Genomic DNA, 25850 nt, shown 5'->3' with positions numbered 1-25850 from the left:
TAGGTTTTAAGATTCTTACTAGTCAGATCTATTCCTCAGCGTGAAATATGGGGTTTTGAGTCCCTTTCACTGAGGAACGTGTAATTCTTGTCTATTCTACAGTTGGTTTTAGAAATTGTACCTGTGCTTATATCAAACTCTGGTTTTATGCATCACCCCACCTCTCCTTTCCCCTTAAGCAGGCATAAGAGTGTTTTCTAAATGTGAGACTCTGTTCTCTTTCCTAAGTCAGTTCATGTGTAGCCATGTTTACAGGATCTTCATAAGTGATATCTTATGATAAGTTTCTTTTTCTGTGTGACTTATTTCAATTAGAATCATCGTACCTGAATCCACTCACTTTGCTGCTACTGGTCTTATGACATTGATTTCATGGCTGAGGGATATTCCATCTTACATAAAGGCCACAGTGTTTTGAACCATTTTTATATTTCCTGGGATATTTAAGGTGTACCCAAGTTGAGGTTCTTGTAAGCAGTGCAGCCCTATATTGGGGGTGGCTCTGTCTTTTTGATTTTCAGTGATCCCAATGTATATTCCCGAGAGTGGAAGTGCCCTTGGCTCTGTAGCTCTGTTGTTTACTTGTTTTAGGGAACGCAATGCACTCGTCCATTGAGGCAGTTGGCAATTTACATCCCGCCCATCAGCATAACAAGGCTCCCGGTTCTCCAGGGCCTGTCTTGCCTTTCTGGTTTTTACACATTTTGTGGATGTCCCTTTTGAACGGTGGGAAGTGATACTTCTTTGTAGTGCAGATTTGCATTGCCTGCTTGCCTGCTTGGCCAAAAAGGGCGTATGCGTTTTCTCCTGAATAAATTCAGGAGAAAACGCATACGCCCTTTTTGGCCAAGTGCATCATTGTCGAAGTTCTGCCCCTCTTCCCTTGCTTTAAAGGCGATTCCAACGTACCTCTTGAAATCTGTTTCCTGCTATTCTGCCTCGCTTTCAAGTCCGCCTCGTTGCCTTCCCCCAACAGATTTTTGGACGATAGTTGTCCTTTATTACTCTGCCAGTTTGTGAATTGCTGTGCCCTTGAGCTCCTTTTTTCAACTCGTTTTTTGTGAGCTGTACGCAAGTCCAAAATTTTGGTTCAGGACCTATACTGGTTCCCGGTGGGTGGCTGAGGCTCCGGTTAATTCTTCTTCCTGCCGGGAAATTAGAGTGACATGTGCCCGTCCAAATGCCTAACAGCTACTCTCTCATTGGTTCTCCCTCTTCCCTTCCACCCTCTGCCAAATTGGCAACCTGTGCGAACCAGGTGGTTAAATGGGCTGTCTCTCCACGTTGGGAGATAGATAGTAAAGGAGTTGGAAAGTCAAACCGGAGCACCAGGAGAGGGACTGCGCGTTGAGTTTCACAAACCTTTTGTATTCACAGTGTGTCCATTATCTAGGTTTCCCGTACATCTTATAGCTGTAGTAATATTCCCTTCAACATGGAGAGTTGGGACCCATGGAATGGGGGCCATGCATTTTTGCTTTAAAGGGTCTGCATTTGCTCACCCAATCTCACCAATCCTCTCAGTCCCAAGTGTCCAGCCTTATGCCACATCCAGCTGTCATTGTAGATAGGGTCATTCCAGGTTTCATCAGAGACCCTGAAGGAAATGTAAAGAATTTCCCTTTTTTTTAGTTTTGTTTTTGAAATTCCTTTTTAGAGTGGGTTTGAGCTGATTCTCTCTGCCATGTTTATGCCAGTCTAGACACACTTGATTCCCTTACAGAGACATATCAATACATAGGTTTTAAGATTTTGTCTTGTCAGATCTATTCCTCTGAGGGAAATATGTGGTTTTGAGTCCCTTTCACTGAGGAAGGTGTAGGTCTTGTCTATTCCACAGTTGGTTTTACAAATGGTACCTGTGCTTATATCGAACTCTGGTTTTATGCATCACCCCACCTCTCCTTTCCCCTTAAGCAGGCATAAGAGTGTTTTCTAAATGTGAGACTCTGTTCTCTTTCCTAACTCAGTTCATGTGTAGCCATGTTTACAGGATCTTCATAAGTGATATCTTATGATAAGTTTCTTTTTCTGTGTGCCTTATTTCACTTAGAATCATCGTACCTGAATCCACTCAATTATCTGCTGCTGGTCTTATGACATTGATTTCATGGCTGAGGGATATTCCATCGTACATAAATACCACAGTTTTTTGAACCATTTTTATATTTCCTGGGATATTTAAGGTGTACCCAAGTTGTGGTTCTTGTAAGCAGTGCAGCCCTAAATTTGGGGGTGGCTCTGTCTTATTGATTTTCAGTTTTCCCAAGGTATACTCCCTAGACTGGAAGTGCCCTTGGCTCTGTAGCTCTGTTGTTTACTTGTTTTAGGGAACGCAATGCACTCCTCCAGTGAGGCAGTTGGCAATTTACATCCCGCCCATCAGCATAACAAGGCTCCTTGTTCTCCAGGGACTGTCTTGCCTTTCCGGTTTTTACACATTTTGTGGATGTCCCTTTTGACCGGTGGGAAGTGATTCTTCTTTGTAGTTCAGATTTGCATTGCCCGCTTGCTTGCTTGGCCAAAAAGGGCGTATGCGTTTTCTCCTGAATATACTCAGGAGAAAACGCATACGCCCTTTTTGGCCAAGTGCGTCATTGTCGAAGTTGTGCCCCTCTTCCTGTGCTTTAAAGGCGATTCCAACGTACCTCTTGAAATCTGCTTCCTGCTATTCTGCCTCGCTTTCAAGTCCGTCTCGTTGACTTCCCTCAACAGATTTTTGGACGATAGTTGTCCTTTATTACTCTGCTAGTTTGTGAATTGCTGTGCCCTTGAGCTCCTTTTTTCAACCCGTTTTTTGTGAGCTCTACGCAAGTCCTAAATTTTGGTTCAGGTCCTATACTGGTTCCCGGTTGGTGGCTGTGACTCTGGTTAATTCTTCTTCCTGCCGAGAAATTAGTGACATGTTCCCGTCCAAATGCCTAACAGCTACTCTCTCTTTGGTTCTCCCTCTTCCCTTCCATCCTCTGCCAAATTGGGAACCTGTGCGAACCAGGAGGTTAAAGGGGTTGTCTCTCCAAGTTGGGAGATTGATAGTAAAGCAGTTGGAAAGTCAAACCGGAGCACCAGTGGAGGGACTACTCGTTGAGTTTTAGAAACCTTTTGTATTCACAGTGTGTCCATTCTCTAGGTTTCCCGTACATGTTATAGCTGTAGTAATATTCCCTTCAACATGGAGAGTTGGGACCCATGGAATGGGGGCCATGCATTTTTGCTTTAAAGGGTCTGCATTTGCTCACCCAATCTCACCAATCCTCTCAGTCCCAAGTGTCCAGCCTTATGCCACATCCAGCTGTCATTGTAGATAGGGTCATTCCAGGTTTCATCAGAGAACCTGAAGGAAATGTAAAGAATTTCCCTGTTTTTTGGTTTTGTTTTTGAAATTCCTTTTTACAGTGGGTTTGAGCTGATTCTCGCTGCCATGTTTATGCCAGTCTAGACACACTTGATTCCCTTACAGAGACATATCAATACATAGGTTTTAAGATTCTTACTTGCCAGATCTATTCCTCTGCGGGAAATATGGCGTTTTGAGTCCCTTTCACTGAGGAAGGTGTAGGTCTTGTCTATTCCACAGTTGGTTTTTGAAATGGTACCTCTGCTTATATCAAACTCTGGTTTTATGCATCACCCCACCTCTCCTTTCTCCTTAAGCAGGCATAAGAGTGTTTTCTAAATGTGAGCCTCTGTTCTCTTTCCTAACTCAGTTCATGTGTAGCCATGTTTACAGGATCTTCATAAGTGATATCTTATGATAAGTTTCTTTTTCTGTGTGCCTTAATTCACTTAGAATCATCGTACCTGTATCCACTCACTTTGCTGCTCCTGGTCTTATGAGATTGATTTCATGGCTGAGGGATATTCCATCGTATATAAATACCACAGTTTTATGAACCATTTTTATATTTCCTGGGATATTTAAGGTGTACCCAAGTTGAGGTTCTTGTAAGCAGTGCAGCCCTAAATTTGGGGGTGGCTCTGTCTTATTGATTTTCAGTTTTCCCAAGGTATATTCCCTAGACTGGAAGTGCCCTTGGCTCTGTAGCTCTGTTGTTTACTTGTTTTAGGGAACGCAATGCACTCCTTCATTGAGGCAGTTGGCAATTTACATCCTGCCCATCAGCATAACAAGGCTCCCTGTTCTCCAGGGTCTGTCTTGCCTTTCTGGTTTTTACACATTTTGTGGATGTCCCTTTTGACCGGTGGGAAGTGATACTTCTTTGTAGTTCAGATTTGCATTGCCCGCTTGCTTGCTTGGCCAAAAAGGGCGTATGCGTTTTCTCCTGAATATACTCAGGAGAAAATGCATACGCCCTTTTTGGCCAAGTGTGTCATTGTCGAAGTTGTGCCCCTCTTCCTGTGCTTTAAAGGCGATTCCAACGTACCTCTTGAAATCTGTTTCCTGCTATTCTGCCTCGCTTTCAAGTCCGCCTCGTTGCCTTCCCTCAACAGATTTTTGGACGACAGTTGTCCTTTATTACTCTGCCAGTTTGTGAATTGCTGTGCCCCTGAGCTCCATTTTTCAACTCGTTTTTTGTGAGCTGTACGCAAGACCAAAATATTGGTTCAGGACCTATACTGGTTCCTGGTGGGTGGCTGAGACTCTGGTTAATTCTTCTTCCTGCCGGGAAATTAGAGTGACATGTGCCCGTCCAAATGCCTAACAGCTACTCTCTCATTGGTTCTCCCTCTTCCCTTCCATCCTCTGCCAAATTGGCAACGTGTGCGAACGAGGAGGTTAAACGGATTGTCTCTCCAAGTTGGGAGATTGATAGTAAAGCAGTTGGAAAGTCAAACCGGAGTACCAGGAGAGGGACTACTCGTTGAGTTTTAGAAACCTTTTGTATTCACAGTGTGTCCATTCTCTAGGTTTCCCGTACATGTTATAGCTGTAGTAATATTCCCTTCAACATGGAGAGTTGTGACCCATGGAATGGGGGCCATGCATTTTTGCTTTAAAGGGTCTGCATTTGCTCACCCAATCTCACCAATCCTCTCAGTCCCAAGTGTCCAGCCTTATGCCACATCCAGCTGTCATTGTAGATAGGGTCATTCCAGGTTTCATCAGAGACCCTGAAGGAAATGAAAGAATTTCCCTGTTTTTTGGTTTTGTTTTTGAAATTCCTTTTTACAGTGGGTTTGAGCTGATTCTCGCTGCCATGTTTATGCCAGTCTAGACACACTTGATTCCCTTACAGAGACATATCAATACATAGGTTTTAAGATTCTTACTTGCCAGATCTATTCCTCTGCGGGAAATATGGGGTTTTGAGTCCCTTTCACTGAGGAAGGTGTAGGTCTTGTCTATTCCTCAGTTGGTTTTAGAAATGGTACTTGTGCTTATATCAAACTCTGGTTTTATGCATCACCACACCTTTCCTTTCCCCTTAAGCAGGCATAAGAGTGTTTTCTAAATGTGAGACTCTGTTCTCTTTCCTAAATCAGTTCATGTGTAGCCATGTTTACACGAACTTCATAAGTGATATCTTATGATAAGTTTCTTTTCCTGTGTGCCTTATTTCACTTATAATCATCGTACCAGAATCCACTCACTTTGCTGCTCCTGGTCTTATGACATTGATGTCATGACTGAGGTATATTCCATCGTACAAAAATACCACAGTTTTTTGAACCATTTTTATATTTCCTGGGATATTTAAGGTGTACTCAAGTTGAGGTTCTTGTAAGCAGTGCAGCCCTAAATTTGGGGGTGGCTCTGTCTTATTGATTTTCAGTTTTCCCAAGGTATATTCCCGAGAGTGGAAGTGCCCTTGGCTCTCTAGCTCTGTTGTTTACTTGTTTTAGGGAACGCAATGCACTCCTTCATTGAGGCAGTTGGCAATTTACATCCTGCCCATCAGCATAACAAGGCACCCTGTTCTCCTGGGCCTGTCTTGCCTTTCTGGTTTTTACACATTTTGTGGATGTCCCTTTTGACCGGTGGGAAGTGATACTTCTTTGTAGTGCAGATTTGCATTGCCCGCTTGCTTGCTTGGCCAAAAAGGGCGTATGCGTTTTCTCCTGAATATATTCAGGAGAAAACGCATACGCCCTTTTTGGCCAACTGCGTCATTGTCGATGTTGTGCCCCTCTTCCTGTGCTTTAAAGGCGATTCCAACGTACCTCTTGAAATCTGTTTCCTGCTATTCTGCCTGGCTTTCAAGTCTGCCTCGTTGCCTTCCCTCAACAGATTTTTGGACGATAGTTGTCCTTTATTTCTCTGCCAGTTTGTGAATTGCTGTGCCCCTGTGCTCCATTTTTCAACTCGTTTTTTGTGAGCTGTACGCAAGTCCAAAATTTTGGTTCAGGACCTATACTGGTTCCCAGTGGGTGGCTGAGACTCTGGTTAATTCTTCTTCCTGCCGGGAAATTAGAGTGACATGTGCCCGTCCAAATGCCTAACAGCTACTCTCTCATTGGTTCTCCCTCTTCCCTTCCATCCTCTGCCAAATTGGCAACCTGTGCGAACGAGGAGGTTAAAGGGGTTTTCTCTCCAAGTAGGGAGATTGAGAGTAAAGCAGTTGGAAAGTCAAACAGGAGCACCAGGAGAGGGACTATTCGTTGAGTTTTAGAAACAATTTCTATTCACAGGGTGTCCATTCCCTAGGTTTGTCGTACATGTTATAGCTGTATTAATATACCCTTCAACAGGGAGAGTTGGGACCCATGGAATGGGGGACATGCATTTCTGCTTTAAAGTGTCTGCATTTGCTCACCCAATCTCACCAATCCTCTCAGTCCGAAGTGTCCAGCCTTATGCCACATCCAGCTGTCATTGTAGATAGGGTCATTCCAGGTTTCATCAGAAACCCTGAAGGAAATGTAAAGAATTTCCCTGTTTTTTGGTTTTGTTTTTCAAATTCCTTTTTATAGTGGGTTTGAGCTGATTCTCTCTGCCATGTTTATGCCAGTCTAGACACACTTGATTCCCTTACAGAGACATATCAATACCTAGGTTTTAAGATTCTTACTAGTCAGATCTATTCCTCTGCGGGAAATATGGGGTTTTGAGTCCCTTTCACTGAGGAAGGTGTAGGTCTTGTCTATTCCACAGTCGGTTTTAGAAATGGTACCTGTGCTTATATCAAACTCTGGTTTTATGCATCACCCCACCTCTCCTTTCCCCTTAAGCAGGCATAAGAGTGTTTTCTAAATGTGAGACTCTGTTCTCTTTCCTAACTCAGTTCATCTGTAGCCATGTTTACAGGATCTTCATAAGTGATATCTTATGGGAAGTTTCTTTTTCTGTGTGACTTATTTAACTTAGAATCATCGTACCTGAATCCACTCACTTTGCTGCTCCTGGTCTTATGACCTTGATTTCATGGCTGAGGGATATTCCGTCGTACATAAATACCACAGTTTATTGAACAATTTTTATATTTCCTGGGATATTTAAGGTGTACCCAAGTTGAGGTTCTTGTAAGCAGTGCAGCCCTAAATTTGGGGGTGGCTCTGTCTTATTTATTTTCAGTTTTCCCAATGTATATTCCCTAGACTGGATGTGCCCTTGGCTCTGTAGCTCTGTTGTTTACTTGTTTTAGGGAACGCAATGCACTCCTCCAGTGATGCAGTTGGCAATTTACATCCCGCCCATCAGCATAATAAGGCTCCCTGTTCTCCAGGGCCTTTCTTGCCTTTCTGGTTTTTACACATTTTGTGGATGTCCCTTTTGACCGGTGGGAAGTGATACTTTTTTTTGTAGTGCAGATTTGCATTGCCCGCTTGCTTGCTTGGCCACAAAGGGCGTATGCGTTTTCTCCTGAATATATTCAGGAGAAAACGCATACGCCCTTTTTGGCCAAGTGCGTCATTGTCGAAGTTGTGCCCCTCTTCCTGTGCTTTAAAGGCGATTCCAACATACCTCTTGAAATCTGTTTCCTGCTATTCTGGCTCGCTTTCAAGTCTGCCTCGTTGCCTTCCCTCAACAGATTTTTGGACGACAGTTGTCCTTTATTACTCTGCCAGTTTGTGAATTGCTGTGCCCCTGAGCTCCATTTTTCAACTCGTTTTTTGGGAGCTGTACGCAAGTCCAAAATTTTGGTTCAGGACCTATACTGGTTCCCGGTGTGTGCTGAGACTCTGTTTAATTCTTCTTCTTGCCGGGAAATTACAGTGACATGTGCCTGTCCAAATGCCTAACAGCTACTCTCTCATTGGTTCTCCCTCTTCCCTTCCATCCTCTGCCAAATTGGCAACCTGTGCGAACGAGGAGGTTAAAGCGGTTGTCTCTCCAAGTTTGGAGATTGATAGGAAAGCAGTTGGAAAGTCAAACCGGAGCACCAGCAAAGGGACTACTCGTTGAGTTTTAGAAACCTTTTGTATTCACAGTGTGTCCATTCTCTAGGTTTCCCGTACATGTTATAGCTGTAGTAATATTCCCTTCAAGATGGAGAGTTGGGACCCATGGAATGGGGGCCATGCATTTTTGCTTTAAAGGGTCTGCATTTGCTCACCCAATCTCACCAATCCCCTCAGTCCCAAGTGTCCAGCCTTATGCCACATCCAGCTGTCATTGTAGATAGGGTCATTCCAGGTTTCATCAGAGACCCTGAAGGAAATGTAAAGAATTTCCCTGTTTTTTGGTTTTGTTTTTGAAATTCCTTTTTATAGTGGGTTTGAGCTGATTCTCGCTTCTATCTTTATGCCAGTCTAGACACACTTGATTCCCTTACAGAGACATATCAATACATAGGTTTTAAGATTCTTACTAGTCAGATCTATTCCTCTGCGGGAAATATGGGGTTTTGAGTCCCTTTCACTGAGGAAGGTGTAGGTCTTGTCTATTCCACAGTTGGTTTTAGAAATGGTACCTGTGCTTATATCAAACTCTGGTTTTATGCATCACCCCACCTCTCCTTTCCCCTTAAGCAGGCATAAGAGTGTTTTCTAAATGTGAGACTCTGTTCTCTTTCCTAACTCAGTTCATGTGTAGCCATGTTTACAGGATCTTCATAAGTGATATCTTATGATAAGTTTCTTTTTCTGTATGACATATTTCACTTAGAATCATCGTACTTGAATCCACTCACTTTGCTGCTCCTGGTCTTATGACATTGATTTCATGTCTGAGGGATATTCCATCGTACATAAGTACCACAGTTTTTTGAACCATTTTTATATTTCCTGGGATATTTAAGGTGTACCCAAGTTGAGGTTCTTGTAAGCAGTGCAGCCCTAAATTTGGGGGTGGCTCTGGCTTATTGATTTTCAGTTTTCCCAAGGTATATTCCCTAGACTGGTAGTGCCCTTGGCTCTGTAGCTCTGTTGTTTACTTGTTTTAGGGAACACAATGCACTCTTCCAGTGAGGCAGTTGGCAATTTACATCCTGCCCATCAGCATAAGAAGGCTCCATATTCTCCAGGGCCTGTCTTGCCTTTCTGGTTATTACACATTTTGTGGATGTCCCTTTTGACCGGTGGGAAGTGATACTTCTTTGTAGTGCAGATTTGCATTGCCCGCTTGCTTGCTTGGCCAAAAAGGGCGTATGCGTTTTCTCCTGAATATATTCAGGAGAAAACGCATACGCCCTTTTTGGCCAAGTGCGTCATTGTCAAAGTTGTGCCCCTCTTCCTGTGCTTTAAAGGCGTTTCCAACGTACCTCTTGAAATCTGTTTCCTGCTATTCTGGCTCGGTTTCAAGTCCCCCTCGTTGCCTTCCCTCAACAGATTTTTGGACGATAGTTGTCCTTTATTACTCTGCCAGTTTATGAAATGCTGTGCCCCCGAGCACCATTTTTCAACTCGTTTTTTGTCAGCTGTACACAAGTCAAAAATTTTTGTTCAGGACCTATACTGGTTCCCGGTGGGTGGCTGTGACTCTTGTTAATTCTTCTTCCTGCCGGGAAATTAGTGACATGTTCCCGTCCAAATGCCTAACAACTACTCTCTCATTGGTTCTCCCTCTTCCCTCCCATCCTCTGCCTAATTGGCAACCTGTGCGAACCAGGAGGTTAAAGGGGTTGTCCCTCCAAGTTGGGAGATTGATAGTAAAGCAGTTGGAAAGTCAAACCGGAGCACAGGAGAGGGACTACTCGTTGAGTTTTAGAAACCTTTTGTATTCACAGTGTGTCCATTCTCTAGGTTTCCCGTACATGTTATAGCTGTAGTAATATTCCTTTCAACATGGAGAGTTGGGACCTATGGAATGGAGGCCATGCATTTTTGCTTTAAAGGGTCTGCATTTGCTCACCCTATCTCACCAATCCTCTCAGTCCGAAGTGTCCAGCCTTATTCCACATCCAGCTGTCATTTTAGATAGGGTCATTCCAGGTTGCATCAGAAACCCTGAAGGAAATGTAAAGAATTTCCCTGTTTTTTGGTTTTGCTTTTGAAATTCATTTTAAAGTGGGTTTGAGCTGATTCTCGCTGCCATGTTTATGCCAGTCTAGACACACTTGATTCCCTTACAGAGACATATCAATACATAGGTTTTAAGATTCTTACTAGTCAGATCTATTCCTCTGCGGGAAATATGGGGTTTTGAGTCCCTTTCACTGAGGAAGGTGTAGGTCTTGTCTATTCCACAGTCGGTTTTAGAAATGGTACCTGTGCTTATATCAAACTCTGGTTTTATGCATCACCCCACCTCTCCTTTCCCCTTAAGCAGGCATAAGAGTGTTTTCTAAATTTGAGACTCTGTTCTCTTTCCTAACTCAGTTCATGTGTAGCCATGTTTACAGGATCTTCATAAGTGATATCTTATGATCAGTTTCTTTTTCTGTGTGACTTATTTCACTTAGAATCATCGTACCTGAATCCACTCACTTTGCTGCTCCTGGTCTTATGACATTGATTTCATGGCTGAGGGATATTCCATCGTACATAAATACCACAGTGTTTTGAACCAATTTTATATTTCCTGGGATATTTAAGGTGTACCCAAGTTGAGGTTCTTGTAAGCAGTGCAGCCTTAAATTTGGGTGTGGCTCTGTATTATTGATTTTCAGTTTTCCCAACGTATATTCACTAGACTGGATGTGCCCTTGGCTCTGTAGCTCTGTTGATTTCTTGTTTTAGGGAATGCAATGCACTCCTCCTGTGAGGCAGTTGGCAATTTACATCCCGCCCATCAGCATAACAAGGCTCCCTGTTCTCCAGGGCCTGTCTTGCCTTTCTGGTTTTTACACATTTTGTGGATGTCCCTTTTGACCAGTGGGAAGTGATACTTCTTTGTAGTGCAGAATTGCATTGCCCGCTTGCTTGCTTGGCCAAAAAGGGCGTATGCGTTTTCTCCTGAATATATTCAGGAGAAAACGCATACGCCCTTTTTGGGCAAGTGCGTCATTGTCAAAGTTGTGCCCCTCTTCCTGTGCTTTAAAGGCGTTTCCAACGTACCTCTTGAAATCTGTTACCATCTATTCTGCCTCGCTTTCAAGTCCGCCTCGTTGCCTTCCCTCAACAGATTTTTGGACGATAGTTGTCCTTTATTACTCTGCCAGTTTGTGAAATGCTGTGTCCCTGAGCTCCATTTTTCAACTCGTTTTTTGTGAGCTGTACACAAGTCCAAAATTTTGGTTCAGGACCTATACTGGTTCCCGGTGGGTGGCTGTGACACTTGTTAATTCTGCTTCCTGCTGGGAAATTAGTGACATGTGCCCGTCCAAATGCCTAACAACTACTCTCTCATTGGTTCTCCCTCTTCCCTCCCATCCTCTGCCTAATTGGCAACCTGTGCGAACCAGGAGGTTAAAGGGGTTGTCTCTCCAATTTGGGAGATTGATAGTAAAGCAGTTGGAAAGTCAAACCGGAGCACCAGGAGAGGGACTACTCGTTGAGTTTTAGAAACCTTTTGTATTCACAGTGTGTCCATTCTCTAGGTTTCCCGTACATGTTATAGCTGTTGTAATATTCCTTTCAACATGGAGAGTTGGGACCCATGGAATGGAGTCCATGCATTTTTGCTTTAAAGTTTCTGCATTTGCTCACCCAATCTCACCAATCCTCTCAGTCCGAAGTGTCCAGCCTTATGCCACATCCAGCTGTCATTGTAGATAGGGTCATTCCAGGTTTCATCAGAAACCCTGAAGGAAATGTAAAGAATTTCCCTGTTTTTTGGTTTTGTTTTTCAAATTCCTTTTTATAGTGGGTTTGAGCTGATTCTCGCAGCCATGTTTATGCCAGTCTAGACACACTTGATTCCCTTACAGAGACATATCAATACCTAGGTTTTAAGATTCTTACTAGTCAGATCTATTCCTCTGCGGGAAATATGGGGTTTTGAGTCCCTTTCACTGAGGAAGGTGTAGGTCTTGTCTATTCCACAGTCGGTTTTAGAAATGGTACCTGTGCTTATATCAAACTCTGGTTTTATGCATCACCCCACCTCTCCTTTCCCCTTAAGCAGGCATAAGAGTGTTTTCTAAATGTGAGACTCTGTTCTCTTTCCTAACTCAGTTCATCTGTAGCCATGTTTACAGGATCTTCATAAGTGATATCTTATGGGAAGTTTCTTTTTCTGTGTGACTTATTTAACTTAGAATCATCGTACCTGAATCCACTCACTTTGCTGCTCCTGGTCTTATGACCTTGATTTCATGGCTGAGGGATATTCCGTCGTACATAAATACCACAGTTTATTGAACAATTTTTATATTTCCTGGGATATTTAAGGTGTACCCAAGTTGAGGTTCTTGTAAGCAGTGCAGCCCTAAATTTGGGGGTGGCTCTGTCTTATTTATTTTCAGTTTTCCCAATGTATATTCCCTAGACTGGATGTGCCCTTGGCTCTGTAGCTCTGTTGTTTACTTGTTTTAGGGAACGCAATGCACTCCTCCAGTGATGCAGTTGGCAATTTACATCCCGCCCATCAGCATAATAAGGCTCCCTGTTCTCCAGGGCCTTTCTTGCCTTTCTGGTTTTTACACATTTTGTGGATGTCCCTTTTGACCGGTGGGAAGTGATACTTTTTTTTGTAGTGCAGATTTGCATTGCCCGCTTGCTTGCTTGGCCACAAAGGGCGTATGCGTTTTCTCCTGAATATATTCAGGAGAAAACGCATACGCCCTTTTTGGCCAAGTGCGTCATTGTCGAAGTTGTGCCCCTCTTCCTGTGCTTTAAAGGCGATTCCAACATACCTCTTGAAATCTGTTTCCTGCTATTCTGGCTCGCTTTCAAGTCTGCCTCGTTGCCTTCCCTCAACAGATTTTTGGACGACAGTTGTCCTTTATTACTCTGCCAGTTTGTGAATTGCTGTGCCCCTGAGCTCCATTTTTCAACTCGTTTTTTGGGAGCTGTACGCAAGTCCAAAATTTTGGTTCAGGACCTATACTGGTTCCCGGTGTGTGCTGAGACTCTGTTTAATTCTTCTTCTTGCCGGGAAATTACAGTGACATGTGCCTGTCCAAATGCCTAACAGCTACTCTCTCATTGGTTCTCCCTCTTCCCTTCCATCCTCTGCCAAATTGGCAACCTGTGCGAACGAGGAGGTTAAAGCGGTTGTCTCTCCAAGTTTGGAGATTGATAGGAAAGCAGTTGGAAAGTCAAACCGGAGCACCAGCAAAGGGACTACTCGTTGAGTTTTAGAAACCTTTTGTATTCACAGTGTGTCCATTCTCTAGGTTTCCCGTACATGTTATAGCTGTAGTAATATTCCCTTCAAGATGGAGAGTTGGGACCCATGGAATGGGGGCCATGCATTTTTGCTTTAAAGGGTCTGCATTTGCTCACCCAATCTCACCAATCCCCTCAGTCCCAAGTGTCCAGCCTTATGCCACATCCAGCTGTCATTGTAGATAGGGTCATTCCAGGTTTCATCAGAGACCCTGAAGGAAATGTAAAGAATTTCCCTGTTTTTTGGTTTTGTTTTTGAAATTCCTTTTTATAGTGGGTTTGAGCTGATTCTCGCTTCTATCTTTATGCCAGTCTAGACACACTTGATTCCCTTACAGAGACATATCAATACATAGGTTTTAAGATTCTTACTAGTCAGATCTATTCCTCTGCGGGAAATATGGGGTTTTGAGTCCCTTTCACTGAGGAAGGTGTAGGTCTTGTCTATTCCACAGTTGGTTTTAGAAATGGTACCTGTGCTTATATCAAACTCTGGTTTTATGCATCACCCCACCTCTCCTTTCCCCTTAAGCAGGCATAAGAGTGTTTTCTAAATGTGAGACTCTGTTCTCTTTCCTAACTCAGTTCATGTGTAGCCATGTTTACAGGATCTTCATAAGTGATATCTTATGATAAGTTTCTTTTTCTGTATGACATATTTCACTTAGAATCATCGTACTTGAATCCACTCACTTTGCTGCTCCTGGTCTTATGACATTGATTTCATGTCTGAGGGATATTCCATCGTACATAAGTACCACAGTTTTTTGAACCATTTTTATATTTCCTGGGATATTTAAGGTGTACCCAAGTTGAGGTTCTTGTAAGCAGTGCAGCCCTAAATTTGGGGGTGGCTCTGGCTTATTGATTTTCAGTTTTCCCAAGGTATATTCCCTAGACTGGTAGTGCCCTTGGCTCTGTAGCTCTGTTGTTTACTTGTTTTAGGGAACACAATGCACTCTTCCAGTGAGGCAGTTGGCAATTTACATCCTGCCCATCAGCATAACAAGGCTCCATATTCTCCAGGGCCTGTCTTGCCTTTCTGGTTATTACACATTTTGTGGATGTCCCTTTTGACCGGTGGGAAGTGATACTTCTTTGTAGTGCAGATTTGCATTGCCCGCTTGCTTGCTTGGCCAAAAAGGGCGTATGCGTTTTCTCCTGAATATATTCAGGAGAAAACGCATACGCCCTTTTTGGCCAAGTGCGTCATTGTCAAAGTTGTGCCCCTCTTCCTGTGCTTTAAAGGCGTTTCCAACGTACCTCTTGAAATCTGTTTCCTGCTATTCTGGCTCGGTTTCAAGTCCCCCTCGTTGCCTTCCCTCAACAGATTTTTGGACGATAGTTGTCCTTTATTACTCTGCCAGTTTATGAAATGCTGTGCCCCCGAGCACCATTTTTCAACTCGTTTTTTGTCAGCTGTACACAAGTCAAAAATTTTTGTTCAGGACCTATACTGGTTCCCGGTGGGTGGCTGTGACTCTTGTTAATTCTTCTTCCTGCCGGGAAATTAGTGACATGTTCCCGTCCAAATGCCTAACAACTACTCTCTCATTGGTTCTCCCTCTTCCCTCCCATCCTCTGCCTAATTGGCAACCTGTGCGAACCAGGAGGTTAAAGGGGTTGTCCCTCCAAGTTGGGAGATTGATAGTAAAGCAGTTGGAAAGTCAAACCGGAGCACAGGAGAGGGACTACTCGTTGAGTTTTAGAAACCTTTTGTATTCACAGTGTGTCCATTCTCTAGGTTTCCCGTACATGTTATAGCTGTAGTAATATTCCTTTCAACATGGAGAGTTGGGACCTATGGAATGGAGGCCATGCATTTTTGCTTTAAAGGGTCTGCATTTGCTCACCCTATCTCACCAATCCTCTCAGTCCGAAGTGTCCAGCCTTATTCCACATCCAGCTGTCATTTTAGATAGGGTCATTCCAGGTTGCATCAGAAACCCTGAAGGAAATGTAAAGAATTTCCCTGTTTTTTGGTTTTGCTTTTGAAATTCATTTTAAAGTGGGTTTGAGCTGATTCTCGCTGCCATGTTTATGCCAGTCTAGACACACTTGATTCCCTTACAGAGACATATCAATACATAGGTTTTAAGATTCTTACTAGTCAGATCTATTCCTCTGCGGGAAATATGGGGTTTTGAGTCCCTTTCACTGAGGAAGGTGTAGGTCTTGTCTATTCCACAGTCGGTTTTAGAAATGGTACCTGTGCTTATATCAAACTCTGGTTTTATGCATCACCCCACCTCTCCTTTCCCCTTAAGCAGGCATAAGAGTGTTTTCTAAATTTGAGACTCTGTTCTCTTTCCTAACTCAGTTCATGTGTAGCCATGTTTACAGGATCTTCATAAGTGATATCTTATGATCAGTTTCTTTTTCTGTGTGACTTATTTCACTTAGAATCATCGTACCTGAATCCACTCACTTTGCTGCTCCTGGTCTTATGACATTGATTTCATGGCTGAGGGATATTCCATCGTACATAAATACCACAGTGTTTTGAACCAATTTTATATTTCCTGGGATATTTAAGGTGTACCCAAGTTGAGGTTCTTGTAAGCAGTGCAGCCTTAAATTTGGGTGTGGCTCTGTATTATTGATTTTCAGTTTTCCCAACGTATATTCACTAGACTGGATGTGCCCTTGGCTCTGTAGCTCTGTTGATTTCTTGTTTTAGGGAATGCAATGCACTCCTCCTGTGAGGCAGTTGGCAATTTACATCCCGCCCATCAGCATAACAAGGCTCCCTGTTCTCCAGGGCCTGTCTTGCCTTTCTGGTTTTTACACATTTTGTGGATGTCCCTTTTGACCAGTGGGAAGTGATACTTCTTTGTAGTGCAGAATTGCATTGCCCGCTTGCTTGCTTGGCCAAAAAGGGCGTATGCGTTTTCTCCTGAATATATTCAGGAGAAAACGCATACGCCCTTTTTGGGCAAGTGCGTCATTGTCAAAGTTGTGCCCCTCTTCCTGTGCTTTAAAGGCGTTTCCAACGTACCTCTTGAAATCTGTTACCATCTATTCTGCCTCGCTTTCAAGTCCGCCTCGTTGCCTTCCCTCAACAGATTTTTGGACGATAGTTGTCCTTTATTACTCTGCCAGTTTGTGAAATGCTGTGTCCCTGAGCTCCATTTTTCAACTCGTTTTTTGTGAGCTGTACACAAGTCCAAAATTTTGGTTCAGGACCTATACTGGTTCCCGGTGGGTGGCTGTGACACTTGTTAATTCTGCTTCCTGCTGGGAAATTAGTGACATGTGCCCGTCCAAATGCCTAACAACTACTCTCTCATTGGTTCTCCCTCTTCCCTCCCATCCTCTGCCTAATTGGCAACCTGTGCGAACCAGGAGGTTAAAGGGGTTGTCTCTCCAATTTGGGAGATTGATAGTAAAGCAGTTGGAAAGTCAAACCGGAGCACCAGGAGAGGGACTACTCGTTGAGTTTTAGAAACCTTTTGTATTCACAGTGTGTCCATTCTCTAGGTTTCCCGTACATGTTATAGCTGTAGTAATATTCCTTTCAACATGGAGAGTTGGGACCCATGGAATGGAGTCCATGCATTTTTGCTTTAAAGTGTCTGCATTTGCTCACCCAATCTCACCAATCCTCTCAGTCCGAAGTGTCCAGCCTTATGCCACATCCAGCTGTCATTGTAGATAGGGTCATTCCAGGTTTCATCAGAAACCCTGAAGGAAATGTAAAGAATTTCCCTGTTTTTTGGTTTTGTTTTTGAAATTCCTTTTTATAGTGGGTTTGAGATGATTCTCGCTGCCATGTTTATGCCAGTCTAGACACACTTGATTCCCTTACAGAGACGTATCAATACATAGGTTTTAAGATACTTACTAGTCAGATCTATTCCTCTGCGGGAAATATGGGGTTTTGTGTCCCTTTCACTGAGGAAGGTGTAGGTCTTGTCTATTCCACAGTTGGTTTTAGAAATGGTACCTGTGCTTATATCAAACTCTGGTTTTATGCATCACCCCACCTCTCCTTTCCCCTTAAGCAGGCATAAGAGTGTTTTCTAAATGTGAGACTCTGTTCTCTTTCCTAACTCAGTTCATGTGTAGCCATGTTTACAGGATCTTCATAAGTGATATCTTATGATAAGTTTCTTTTTCTGTATGACATATTTCACTTAGAATCATCGTACCTGAATCCACTCACTTTGCTGCTCCTGGTCTTATGACATTGATTTCATGTCTGAGGGATATTCCATCGTACATAAGTACCACAGTTTTTTGAACCATTTTTATATTTCCTGGGATATTTAAGGTGTACCCAAGTTGAGGTTCTTGTAAGCAGTGCAGCCCTAAATTTGGGGGTGGCTCTGACTTATTGAATTTCAGTTTTCCCAATGTATATTCCCTAGACTGGAAGTGCCCTTGGCTCTGTAGCTCTGTTGTTTACTTGTTTTAGGGAACGCAATGCACTCTTCCAGTGAGGCAGTTGGCATTTTACAACCTGCCCATCAGCATAACAAGGCTCCATATTCTCCAGGGCCTGTCTTGCCTTTCTGGTTATTACACATTTTGTGGATGTCCCTTTTGAACGGTGGGAAGTGATACATCTTTGTAGTGCAGATTTGCATTGCCCACTTGATTGTTTGGCCAAAAAGGGCGTATGCGTTTTCTCCTGAATATATTCAGGAGAAAACGCATACGCCCTTTTTGGCCAACTGCGTCATTGTCGACGTTTTGCCCCTCTTCCTGTGCTTTAAAGGCGATTCCAACGTACCTCTTGAAATCTGTTTCCAGCTATTCTGCCTCGCTTTCAAGTCCGCCTCGTTGCCTTCCCTCAACAGTTTTTTGGATGATAGTTGTCCTTTATTAATCTGCCAGTTTGTGAATTGCTGTGCCCCTGTGCTCCATTTTTCAACTCGTTTTTTCAGAGCTCTACGCAAGTCCAAAATATTGGTTCAGGACCTATACAGGTTCCCGGTTGTTGGCTGAGACTCTGGTTAATTCTTCTTCCTGCCGGGGAATTAGAGGGACATGTGCCCGTCCAAATGTATAACAGCTACTCTCTCATTGGTTCTCCCTCTTCCCTTCAACCCTCTGCAAAATTGGCAACCTGTGCGAACCAGGATGTTAAAGGGGTTGTCTCTCCAAGTTGGGAGATTGATAGTAAAGCAGTTGGAAAGTCAAACCGGAGCACCAGGAGAGGGACTGTTCGTTGAGTTTTAGAAACCTTTTGTATTCACAGTGTGTTCGTTCTCTAGGTTTCCCGTACATGTTATAGATGTAGTAATATTCCCTTCAACATGGAGAGTTGGGACCCATGGAATGGGGGCCATGCATTTTTGCTTTAAAGGGTCTGCATTTGCTCACCCAATCTCACCAATCCTCTCAGTCCCAAGTGTCCAGCCTTATGCCACATCCAGCTGTCATTGTAGATAGGGTCATTGCAGGTTTCATCAGAGACCCTGAAGGAAATGTAAAGAATTTCCCTGTTTTTTGGTTTTGTTTTTGAAATTCCTTTTTATAGTGGGTTTGCGCTGCTTCTCGCTGCCATGTTTATGCCAGTCTAGACACACTTGATTCCCTTACAGAGACATATCAATACATAGGTTTTAAGATTCTTACTAGTCAGATCTATTCCTCTGCGGGAAATATGGGGTTTTGAGTCCCTTTCACTGAGGAAGGTGTAGGTCTTGTCTATTCCACAGTTGGTTTTAGTAATGGTACCTGTGCTTATATCAAACTCTGGTTTTATGCATCACCACACCTCTCCTTTCCCCTTAAGCAGGCATAAGTGTGTTTTCTAAATGTGAGCCTCTGTTCTCTTTCCTAACTCAGTTCATGTGTAGCCATGTTTACAGGATCTTCATAAGTGATATCTTATGATAAGTTTCTTTTTCTGTGTGACTTATTTCACTTAGAATCATCGTACCTGAATCCACTCACTTTGCTGCTCCTGGTCTTTTGACATTGATTTCATGGGAGAGGGATACTCCATCGTACATAAATACCACAGTTTTTTGAACCATTTTTATATTTCCTGGGATACTTAAGGTGTACCCAAGTTGAGGTTCTTGTAAGCAGTGCAGCCCTAAATTTGGGGGTGGCTCTGTCTTATTGATTTTCAGTTTTCCCAAGGTATATTCCCAAGACTGGAAGTGCCCTTGGCTCTGTATCTCTGTTGATTACTTCTTTTAGGGAACACAATGCACTCCTCCCGTGAGGCAGTTGGCAATTTACATCCCGCCCATCAGCATAACATGGCTCCCTGTTCTCCAGGGCCTGTCTTCCCATCCACATTTTGTGGATGTCCCTTTTGACCGGTGGGAAGTGATACTTCTTTGTAGTGCAGATTTGCATTGCCCGCTTGCTTACTTGGCCAAAAAGGGCGTATGCATTTTCTCCTGAATATATTCAGGAGAAAACGCATACGCCCTTTTTGGCCAAGTGCGTCATTGTCAAAGTTGTGCCCCTCTTCCTGTGCTTTAAAGGCGTTTCCAACGTACCTCTTGAAATCTGTTTCCTACTATTCTGCCTCGCTTTCAAGTCTGCCTCGTTGCCTTCCCTCAACAGATTTTTGGACGTTAGTTGTCCTTTATTACTCTGCCAGTTTGTGAAATTCTGTGCCCCTGAGCTCCATTTTTCGACTCATTTTTTGTGAGCTGTACGCAAGTCCAAAATTTTCGTTCAGGACCTATACTGGTTCCCCGTGGGTGGCAGTGACTCTTGTTAATTCTTCTTCCTGCCGGGAAATTTGTGACATGTTCCCGTCCAAATGCCTAACATCTACTCTCTCATTGGTTCTCCCTCTTCCCTCCCATCCTCTGCCTAATTGGCAACCTGTGCGAACCAGGAGGTTAAAGGGGTTGTCTCTCCAAGTTGTGAGATTGATAGTAAAGCACTTGGAAAGTCAAACCGGAGCACCAGGAGAGGGACAACTCGTTGAGTTTTAGAAACCTTTTGTATTCACAGTGTGTCCATTCTCTAGGTTTCCCGTACATGTTATAGCTGTAGTAATATTCCCTACAACATGGAGAGTTGGGACCCATGGAATGGGGGCCATGCATTTTTGCTTTAAATGGTCTGCATGTGCTCACCCAATCTCACCAATCCTCTCAGTCCCAAGTGCCCAGCCTTATGCCACATCCAGCTGTCATTGTAGATAGGGTCATTCCAGGTTTCATCAGAGACCCTGAAGGAAATGTAAAGAATTTCCCTGTTTTTTGGTTTTGTTTTTGAAATTCCTTTTTATAGTGGGTTTGAGCTGATTCTCGCTGCCATGTTTATGCCAGTCTAGACACACTTGATTCCCTTACAGAGACATATCAATACATAGGTTTTAAGATTCTTACTAGTCAGATCTATTCCTCTGCGGGAAATATGTGGTTTTGAGTCCCTTTCACTGAGGAAGGTGTAGGTCTTGTCTATTCCACAGTTGGTTTTAGAAATGGTACCTGTGCTTATATCAAACTCTGGTTTTATGCATCACCACACCTCTCCTTTCCCCTTAAGCAGGCATAAGTGTGTTTTCTAAATGTGAGCCTCTGTTCTCTTTCCTAACTCAATTCATGTGTATCCATGTTTACAGGATCTTCATAAGTGATATCTTATGATAAGTTTCTTTTTCTGTGTGACTTATTTCACTTAGAATCATCGTACCTGAATCCACTCACTTTGCTGCTCCTGGTCTTTTGACATTGATTTCATGGGAGAGGGATACTCCATCGTACATAAATACCACAATTTTTTGAACCATTTTTATATTTCCTGGGATACTTAAGGTGTACACAAGTTGAGGTTCTTGTAAGCAGTGCAGCCCTAAATTTGGGGGTGGCTCTGTCTTATTGATTTTCAGTTTTCCCAAGGTATATTCCCTAGACTGGATGTGCCCTTGGCTCTGTATCTCTGTTGATTACTTCTTTTAGGGAACACAATGCACTCCTCCAGTGAGGCAGTTGGCAATTTACATCCCGCCCATCAGCATAACATGGCTCCCTGTTCTCCAGGGCCTGTCTTGCCATCCACATTTTGTGGATGTCCCTTTTGACCGGTGGGAAGTGATACTTCTTTGTAGTGCAGATTTGCATTGCCCGCTTGCTTGCTTGGCCAAAAAGGGCGTATGCATTTTCTCCTGAATATATTCAGGAGAAAACGCATACGCCCTTTTTGGCCAAGTGCGTCATTGTCAAAGTTGTGCCCCTCTTCCTGTGCTTTAAAGGCGTTTCCAACGTACCTCTTGAAATCTGTTTCCTACTATTCTGCCTCGCTTTCAAGTCTGCCTCTTTGCCTTCCCTCAACAGATTTTTGGACGTTACTTGTCCTTTATTACTCTGCCAGTTTGTGAAATTCTGTGCCCTTGAGTTCCATTTTTCGACTCATTTTTTGTGAGCTGTACGCAAGGCCAAAATTTTCGTTCAGGAACTATACTGGTTCCCCGTGGGTGGCAGTGACTCTTGTTAATTCTTCTTCCTGCCGGGAAATTAGTGACATGTTCCCGTCCTAATGCCTAACAACTACTCTCTCATTGGTTCTCCCTCTTCCCTCCCATCCTCTGCCTAATTGGCAACCTGTGCGAACCAGGAGGTTAAAGGGGTTGTCTCTCCAAGTTGTGAGATTGATAGTAAAGCAGTTGGAAAGTCAAACCGGAGCACCAGGAGAGGGACTACTCGTTGAGTTTTAGAAACCTTTTGTATTCACAGTGTGTCCATTCTCTAGGTTTCCCGTACATGTTATAGCTGTAGTAATATTCCCTACAACATGGAGAGTTGGGACCCATGGAATGGGGGCCATGCATTTTTGCTTTAAATGGTCTGCATGTGCTCACCCAATCTCACCAATCCTCTCAGTCCCAAGTGCCCAGCCTTATGCCACATCCAGCTGTCATTGTAGATAGGGTCATTCCAGGTTTCATCAGAGACCCTGAAGGAAATGTAAAGAATTTCCCTGTTTTTTGGTTTTGTTTTTGAAATTCCTTTTTATAGTGGGTTTGAGCTGATTCTCGCTGCCATGTTTATGCCAGTCTAGACACACTTGATTCCCTTACAGAGACATATCAATACATAGGTTTTAAGATTCTTACTAGTCAGATCTATTCCTCTGTGGGAAATATGGGGTTTTGAGTCCCTTTCACTGAGGAAGGTGTAGGTCTTGTCTATTCCACAGTTGGTTTTAGAAATGGTACCTGTGCTTATATCAAACTCTGGTTTTATGCATCACCCCACCTCTCCTTTCCCCTTAAGCAGGCATAAGTGTGTTTTCTAAATGTGAGCCTCTGTTCTCTTTCCTAACTCAATTCATGTGTATCCATGTTTACAGGATCTTCATAAGTGATATCTTATGATAAGTTTCTTTTTCTGTGTGACTTATTTCACTTAGAATCATCGTACCTGAATCCAATCACTTTGCTGCTCCTGGTCTTTTGACATTGATTTCATGGGAGATGGATACTCCATCGTACATAAATACCACAGTTTTTTGAACCATTTTTATATTTCCTGGGATACTTAAGGTGTACCCAAGTTGAGGTTCTTGTAAGCAGTGCAGCCCTAAATTTGGGGGTGGCTCTGTCTTATTGATTTTCAGTTTTCCCAAGGAATATTCCCTAGACTGGATGTGCACTTGGCTCTGTACCTCTGTTCATTACTTCTTTTAGGGAACACAATGCACTCCTCCAGTGAGGCAGTTGGCAATTTACATGCCGCCCATCAGCATAACATGGCTCCCTGTTCTCCAGGGCCTGTCTTGCCATCCACATTTTGTGGATGTCCCTTTTGACCGGTGGGAAGTGATACTTCTTTGTAGTGCAGATTTGCATTGCCCGCTTGCTAGCTTGGCCAAAAAGGGCGTATGCGTTTTCTCCTGAATATATTCAGGAGAAAACGCATACACACTTTTTGGCCAAGTGCGTCACTGTCGATGTTGTGCCCCTCTTCCTGTGCTTTAAAGGCGATTCCAACGTACCTCTTGAAATCTGTTTCCTGCTTTTATGCCTCGCTTTCAAGTCCGCCTTGTTGCCTTCCCTCAACAGATTTTTGGACGACAGTTGTCCTTTATTACTCTGGGAGTTTGTGCATTGCTGTGCCCCTGAGCTCCATTTTTCAACTCGTTTTTTTTGTGAGCTGTACGCAAGTCCAAAATTTTGGTTCAGGACCTATACTGGTTCCCGGTGGGTGGCTGAGACTCTGGTTAATTCTTCTTCCTGCCGGGAAATTAGAGTGACATGTGACCGTCCAAATGTCTAACAGCTACTCTCTCATTGGTTCTCCCTCTTCCCTTCCATCCACTGCCAAATTGGCAACCTGTGCGAACCAGGAGGTTAAAGGGGCTGTCTCTCCATGTGGGGAGATTGATAGTAAAGCAGTAGGAAAGTCAAACCGGAGCACCAGGAGAGGGACTTCTCGTTGAGTTTTAGAAACCTTTTGTATTCACTGTGTGTCCATTCTCTAGGTTTCCCGTACATATTATATCTGTAGTAATATTCCCTTCAACATGGAGAGTTGGGACCCATGGAATGGGGGCCATGCATTTTTGCTTTAAAGGGTCTGGGTTTGCTCACCCAATCTCACGAAACCTCTCAGTCCCAAGTGTCCAGCCTTATGCCACATTCAGCTGTCATTGTAGATAGGGTCATTCAAGGTTTCATCAGAGACCCTGAAGGAAATGTAAAGAATTTCCCTGTTTTTCGGTTTTGTTTTTGAAATTCCTTTTTATAGTGGGTTTGAGCTAATTCTCACTGCCATGTTTATGCCAGTCTAGACACACTTGATTCCCTTACAGAGACATATCAATACATAGGTTTTAAGATTCTTACTAGTCTGATCTATTCCTCTGCGGGAAATATGGGGTTTTGAGTCCCTTTCACTGAGGAAGGTGTAGGTCTTGTCTATTCCACAGTTGGTTTTAGAAATGGTACCTGTGCTTATATCAAACTCTGGTTTTATGCATCACCCCTCCTCTCCTTTCCCCTTAAGCAGGCATAAGAGTGTTTTCTAAATGTGAGACTCTGTTCTCTTTCCTAACTCAGTTCATGTGTAGCCATGTTTACAGGATCTTCATAAGTGATATCTTATGAGAAGTTTCTTTTTCTGTGTGACTTATTTCACTTAGAATCATCGTACCTGAATCCACTCACTTTGCTGTTCCTGCACTTATGACATTGATTTCATGGCTGAGGGATATTCCATCGTACATAAATACCACAGTTTTTTGAACCACTTTTATATTTCCTGGGATATTTAAGGTGTACCCATGTTGAGGTTCTTGTAAGCAGTGCAGCCCTAAATTTTGGGGTGGCTCTGTCTTATTGATGTTCAGTTTTCCAAAGGTATATTCCCTAGACTGGATGTGCCCTTGGCTCTGTAGCTCTGTTGAATACTTCTTTTAGGGAACACAATGCACTCCTCCAGTGAGGCAGTTGGCAATTTACATCCCGCCCATCAGCATAACATGGCTCCCTGTTCTCCAGGGCCTGTCTTGCCATCCACATTTTGTGGATGTCCCTTTTGACCGGTGGGAAGTGATACTTCTTTGTAGTGCAGATTTGCATTGCCCGGTTGCTAGCTTGGCCAAAAAGGGCGTATGCGTTTTCTCCTGAATATATTCAGGAGAAAACGCATACGCCCTTTTTGGCCAAGTGCGTCACTGTCGATGTTGTGCCCCTCTTCCTGTGCTTTAAAGGCGATTCCAACGTACCTCTTGAAATCTGTTTCCTGCTATTCTGCCTCGCTTTCAAGTCCGCCTTGTTGCCTTCCCTCAACAGATTTTTGGACGACAGTTGTCCTTTATTACTCTGGGAGTTTGTGAATTGCTGTGCCCCTGAGCTCCATTTTTCAACTCGTTTTTTTTGTGAGCTGTACGCAAGTCCAAAATTTTGGTTCAGGACCTATACTGGTTCCCGGTGGGTGGCTGAGACTCTGGTTAATTCTTCTTCCTGCCGGGAAATTAGAGTGACATGTGCCCGTCCATATGTCTAACAGCTACTCTCTCATTGGTTCTCCCTCTTCCCTTCCATCCTCTGCCAAATTGGCAACCTGTGCGAACCAGGAGGTTAAAGGGGCTGTCTCTCCATGTGGGGAGATTGATAGTAAAGCAGTAGGAAAGTCAAACCGGAGCACCAGGAGAGGGACTTCTCGTTGAGTTTTAGAAACCTTTTGTATTCACTGTGTGTCCATTCTCTAGGTTTCCCGTACATATTATATCTGTAGTAATATTCCCTTCAACATGGAGAGTTGGGACCCATGGAATGGGGGCCATGCATTTTTGCTTTAAAGGGTCTGGGTTTGCTCACCCAATCTCACGAAACCTCTCAGTCCCAAGTGTCCAGCCTTATGCCACATCCAGCT

The sequence above is a fragment of the Mesoplodon bidens genome (assembly GCF_964165515.1).
Source record: "Mesoplodon bidens genome assembly, contig: HAP1_SCAFFOLD_69, whole genome shotgun sequence".
NCBI lineage: Eukaryota > Metazoa > Chordata > Mammalia > Artiodactyla > Ziphiidae > Mesoplodon > Mesoplodon bidens.
The sequence above is the reverse complement of the archived record's forward strand: the minus strand, read 5'-3'. Positions refer to the sequence as shown.